Source organism: Pan troglodytes, chromosome 17, assembly GCF_028858775.2.
Source record: "Pan troglodytes isolate AG18354 chromosome 17, NHGRI_mPanTro3-v2.0_pri, whole genome shotgun sequence".
In the NCBI taxonomy this organism is placed as follows: Eukaryota; Metazoa; Chordata; class Mammalia; order Primates; family Hominidae; genus Pan; species Pan troglodytes.
Genome location: NC_072415.2, coordinates 25,752,620 through 25,759,474, shown reverse-complemented (window position 1 = coordinate 25,759,474; position 6,855 = coordinate 25,752,620).

The window sequence follows — 6,855 nt, the reverse complement described above, 5'->3', positions numbered from 1 at the left end:
TCAACACACTTTTTCTCCAATTCTAAAGAGGTGTTTTTTTGTTGTGTTTTGTTTTGTTTTCATGAGTCAAGGACAAGGGGCAGTCCTAAGAGATCTATAACTAGATCTTTAACCAAAGGATACAGCTTTTAAGAGATTGGATGTAGCTTTATGGAAAGAAGTATAAAGAGAATTGAATTGGAGAAAAAAATTACATTTTCTTGTAACTTTCCTGCACAGGATCAATCTTTTGATAATTCTCACCCTATTATTCCCATGGTATGAGAAGACCTTGTGGGAGATTACCCCTATTGTAGGAAGGCAAGAAAAAAGAACGATTAAGAAAAAACACAAATCAGATGTAGAGGAGAATATTCAGGTTTTCTACCACTAGTCTAGGAAAGAAGCTTATCTTGATTGATTTACTAGGTGAAGAAACCACATAGTAAGTCTGTAATTGCTGTCTAGCTGTCTTAAGGGATGCATTTGCCTAGACAGTTTTCCATTCATTTAGTGCTTGGAACTCCACAGGGCCTAATTTGATGATACCAACATTCTGTTACCAAAATGGAACTGGTATCATGATCCTTTTTCTCTGAAATAATATAAACAAGCACCAGAAAGGTAAGGTTATTTGCTTAAGGTCACAAATCTAATTAGTTTTGAACAAATGTCAGCATCAGAGTGATTTATAATCATTTATATTATTTCATCATAAGTGCTAATTTTCAATAAACCTTTAATTTAATGAAAATAAAAATAAACAATTTGAGACAAACCAGAATACTAAGCTACTACAAAAGAAAAACTACTTTACAAAATGATGGAGGGTATTTTTATTGTGTGAGATTTTGTTTTGTTTTTTTCCTAAAACCATAGCAAAATTGACTTCATCACTCAATTCAAATAAAGAATCCTCTTTGAAAGTCTGGCTAGCATTTCCAGGAAATCATATATTTTAATTGTTTAATTGGTGTTTAATTGCACCAGTTTTAACTGTTCCGATGCCACAGAGTGCCTATCTTTGAAAAAGATTGAGGTTCTCAATACCTACATTTTCTGCAAATTACAGTCATGTTGAGTTACATGCGTTGGTGACTGGGTCCAGGACTCCCCAACTATACCAAATTCTACGCATACTCAAGATTTGCAGGCCCTGTGAAATCTGAATATACAAAGTTGGCCTTCTATACCCACAGTTTTCAAATCTCATGAATACTGTATTTTTGATCCACATTTGGTTGAAAAAAAAATCCATGTACAAGTGGACCCGCTCAGTTCAAATCCATATTTTTCAAGGGTCAACTATATTTCTTTTTAATATTTATGTGCATTGTGGTTACAAAATAGGGTTACTTTTCATTTAGACCAAAACTACGAAAAATTTACTTAATTTCATGCTAAATGTGCATGTTTGGTCTCGAAAGCAAATACACCCCAATACACATAAATATACCTGTGTATGGTGCTTGTGAGCACGCACACTCATACACATTGCTACATCGAGCAAAAAACTTGCTCTTTTCCACATTCATCTGAGCATTCTTCTCTTCTTTTCTTTTCTTTCTTTCGCTCACTTCTTTTATTTCACGGTTGTATTTAAAATTGTTCAGGAATGAAGAGGCAGAAGCTTGGTGGAGGTGGGGAAGAGATTGGTGTAGACAGATTAAAGGAGGACAGCAAAAAGATGGATGAAAAAGAAAAGAGATGAAGAATTGTTGTCTAATAACACTGGGCTCCTTTATTACCCATGTCAAGCATAATTTTCAGTGACTATGATCCTGGCAAAATTTCCTCACCAGAAAACACTATATATCAGACAGCATATCAGTGGAGTAAGTAGTTTCTCAAGGTTGCTTTCAAGGTTATGATTCTGAAACAAATCAAAGTGAAAGTCAGATTTTAGCTCCTATATTTGATCCCAGTGTCATAAATGCTATCTGTAACTGGTACATTATTACTGGTACCAAAGTGTGTGGATTAGGAATTCGTAGAATCAGGGGACCTCTGGTCTCCAAAAGATGTAGTCCAATGCTCCTGCAGTTAGAAAAAAGAATGAATAAATGACAAAAAGCAGCCTTTGAATAAAGCAGATTGGAGTAGAGGGAATAGGAGTTAGATGAACTGGAATTGCAGCATCAGGGGAGGGCCTTCCAGAGTGTGTTATCTGGGTGAAGTCAGAGGAAAATGATATCAGCAAGGATTTTGGCAGGCAGGTGGACTGCGTGGAAATGAGGCCAGTTTCTGCCTAGAGGACTCTTGTTGAATTCTGGCACTACCCATTGTAGGCCAGGGAACCAAGGGCTTTGAAGGCAGAGTGAAATTTCCCATAACTTTTTGATGCTTATGAAACAAAATTCCTTTATAAAGATTAAGCTTGTCTCAAATATATGAAGCAATTTGGAACTCTCATATATTACTAGCAGGAGGATAAGTTAAAACTACCACATTAGAAACCTCTTTCACAGGATCTACTAAAGTAAATATATATATACATTGTAACCCAGAAATTCTACTTCTGGGAAATTACGCAAGAGAAATGGCATGTACCCACCCAAAGATATGTATAAGAGTATTTACAGCAGCTTTATTTGTAATAGCCAAAATTGGTGGGAGGAGACCCTTGGTCAATGGTAGAATGGATAAGTAAGTAGTGGTATATTTAAACAAGAGAGCAAATAGATAGAACAAATTGCCACTGTTTGCGATAACATGAGGGAATCTTTCAGACAAAATATTTAGGAAACAATACCCCACCAAAAGAGTGTGTACTGCATGATTCTGTTTATATGAAGTTCACAAACAAATCTATGATTATATAGGTCAGATATTGTTTAGTTTGGGGGAGGTATCAACTGGCAGGGACTTAAGGAAATGTGTTATGGTGGAGAAAATGTTGTATATCAAACTAGTGGTATTTACCTGGTTATATTCATATATAAAAATTCATCATGCTGTGCACTGAAGTAAAGCCTCAATAAAAATACCACAGAATCATTTAACTTTACAACTAGAAAGAAGCTTAGTGGTCACCTTAGCCAACTTCTGTTTCACAGATGAGGAAACTAAGGCTTAGAAAAATTACAAAGCTTGTTAGTGTCACACAGGTTAACATCCATTTGGTCAACAAGTGCTTGCTCTTTGCTTAGGATACAGGTTAATCAAGAAAGACCTATACCTGCTTTCATGAAGCCTACTCCTTAGTTATGGAAAGATAAATTAAATAATATAAAAATAGAGATATAATTGCCTATTGTGATACATTTTTTTGAAAGACTATCACAAAGTGTTTTAGTAATTATACATGGAATTGGAACCCAGATCACTTGACTCAGAGTGGTGAGCTCTTGACTTCAACAATACTGCCTTTTTTGGAACTCTCATATATTACCGTAAACTTTAAATTTTGCAAAATTAGAAACAAATTCTAGATCTACATATATTTATTTTTTCTGATTTCAAAAGTGAACCTTTAATTGTAAAGCATAAGCAAAGCAGTAAATAAATTTAAAGGGATGACTCTGCCAAAACTTGCCAAAAATATCTAGTTTCAGGAGGGAAGGTACTGATAAAATTACTGGACTTGATATTTCTCTCCTACATTTTAAATCTCAGTTCTTTAGGTTTATAAGTTGTACGGACTGGCAATAGTCTCTGTACCACTTTTCCTTAGTACAGCAGCCTCCAGTACCTGTTCGTGTGATATTTCTGTGGATTCAATGGGTATAAATTAGCCAGTTTAGAAAACAGAACTGAAATTAAATCAATCGCAAGCCAGCTAAGATAGCCACAATAAAATTAAAATACACAACACATCTGATTTCTTAACCAACTCACAGTCAATTACTTTGGCATTTGTTTTGAAAGACATCAGCTACTGCTCAATACCTGGTTGAGGCAGATTGTCTCTTCAGAAAGCCTGGTCCAATTTTTCTGCAACAAGATACAAATAATTAGTAACCTCAGTTTTCTTTGATAGGAAGCACTGTAACATCATTGTCTTAACTTCGGTCCCCTTAGAAATAGATCCTGAGACAAGAATTTAAGAGAAAGTAGCTCATAGGAAGCACCAATAGGAAAGTGGAGAAATGAGAGAGAAGGGGCTGCACACCAGGGACTTCATCGTTTCAACCAATGGGAGACCATGGGACACGCCTCAGAGTTGGCCCACTGGAGCGGTGAGAAGGCCGGAGTATTTATACACCATCTCCTATCCATTATTGTTGGAAGGCTGTCCTGGGGCCTTAGCTCCCTGGTAGTTCTAGCCAAGCCCTTGTGTAGGCTGAGCACACAGATATACCTAGAAAAGGCCCACAGGCAAAAAGTGACAGCTATTTGCAGCCAGAAGCCATCTCTGAATAGGGAAATGACACATACTGAGGGCATACAGATGGGCAGCAACAACACTGGCTGTACATATAACTCAATTAGTGGAGCATTCATGCAAGAGCATCAGTTCTTAGACACAAGTGTCAGGCATGTAGTGAAAACACTGGTTAATTGATTAAGTAGAAATCAGCTAAGAAAAGAATAGTAACTTGCTTTAAAAATGGAAAAACACCATAGGAATAAAGCTATTCTTTTGTTCTCTTATTACTTAAACTATGTACAACTTGTGGCCTAAGTTGAATGATCAAAGGAATTGCTTTTCTGAGTAACAAAGTCACCCTAGGTCTTCACATGCAGCAGGAGTCCTCCAGGTCAGCCTCAGTGGAAATAAGCTAACGGTGGGACACATAAGATGTCAAGGGATTATTCCAGTGGAAAAGGACACAGTAAAAATATACAGATAAAAGGCCAGGCATGGTGGCTCATGCCTGTAATCCCAGCATTTTGGGAGGCCAAGGCGGGGGGATCACTTGAGGTCAGGAGGTCGGGACCAGCCTGGCCAACATGGTAAACCCCCTCTCTACAAAAATACAAAAATTAGCTGGGTTTGGTGGCACGTGCCTGTAGTCCCAGCTACTCAGGAGGCTGAGGCAGGAGAATTGCTTGAACCTGGGAGGCGGAGGTTACAGTGAGCTGAGATCAAGCCACTGCATTCCAGTCTGGGCAACACTGTCTCAAAAAAATAAAAGCGAAAAAAGGGTACCAATAGAATACTTAATTTCTTTTTAATTTAATGAAAGAAAAAATACTAAGTGGAAACTAAAGAAATTGCTAAACTTTAAATAACTCTGTATCATATTAGTTTCCAAAACATTCCTCAAAGGTTAAGAAGAGGAATTATAAAATCTAATAAGGGATTGGCAACCTTGGAGTTCATTAACTAAATCATTCAACTTGAGATCATATAAATTATCTTTCCTTTCTGACAGATAAAGTCATTAGCATGATGTCATTTTCCCTGCCTACCTCCTGGGTTTTTTTATTATATTTTATGCTATCAAGATATAACAATTTACATACTTCTTTTTGGCCATAATTTTCACAATTATGTATTATTCACTTTATATTTAGGTGAAGATACTGCTCTTCACTAGTCCTTTTGTTGCAGCCTCTCCATTCCTAAAGTCTTTATTTTTATTCATTTTTTTGTTGGCTGAAATTCATGGTCAAGCAGATTTTTCACAAAGAAATCTTGAGTACTGGTAATGCTTAATTTTTTTTAAATGTTTGCCTTTATTCTTAATTGATGTCTTGGCTGGGAATAATATCCTTCCCTCATACTTTCCTTTCTTCAGTGCTCCTTTATAGCCATTTCTCCCTTATATTAGAGTATTCAATGTTGCTAAGAAGTAATCTGATGCTAGCATGAAAATTTACCATCGTAAATGACTTGCTCACAGCCCAGAACATAATAACTTTTCTTTTATTCTGGTACTATTGCTGTTGAGCATTTTGTATCTATTTTCCTAGAATATGCTTGGGGATTTATCTTCTTTCCTCCCTTCCTTCCTTCCCCTATTTTCTTCCTTTTTTTTAAATTTCTGTAAGGGAAAGTTTTCACTCTCTTTCTTTCTTTCTTTCTTTTTTTCTTTTTTTTTTTTTGAGATGGAGTTTTGCTCTCGTGGTCCAGGCTAGAGTTCAGTGACCTGATCTCGGCTCACTGCAACCTCTGCCTCGCAGGTTCAAGGGATTCTCCTGCCTCAGCCTCCTGAGTAGCTGGGATTACAGGCATGCACCACCATGCCTGGCTAATTTTGTATTTTTAGTAGAGCTGGGGTTTCTCCATGTTGGTCAGGCTGGTCTTGAACTCCCAGCCTCAGGTGATCCATCTGCCTCGGCCTCCCAAAGTGCTGGAATTACAGGCGTGAGCCACCGCACCTAGCCAAAGTTGCCACTTTCATCTGAGAGGAGTCCCGTCTCCTATCTCACCTATTTCTTCCCAATAGCCATTTCCACTACACTGTAGCCAGAAGACAAAGGACAAAGTCACTCACTTTGTTTTTCTCACACCTGGATCAGGATTTTGTGTACTTACTAATATGGTTTCTGAGGAATGGAGGAAAGATTAGTAGTATTCTCATACCCTACTGTGGTCTTCTATTTTGTTCCCTCTGAAGTTTCTTGTTTCTTTCCTTAGCTACCACATTTTAGTTGAATGGCATTGAGTTTTTTCTATTGAATATTTTCACTGACTCTTTACTATTTTTGTTAAATTTCTTATGCAGAAATGTTTTATCTAAAGCAGTTGCATTCTTACATCTTAACACTGATACATCTAGAATTTATATTCTTAAAATCCCTAGAATTTATATTCTTAAATTTTGTGTTCAGATGCTCACAGGGTTTGAGATTACTGATCTCATGTATTTTTGTGCACAATAGTGCTCACTTTCTCCATCTAGGTTATATTTATCCTCCCTGAGCCTCAGTGTGACTTTATCTGCAAAAGGAGAATAAGATCAGTATTAGTGTGTTCTCACGCTGCTG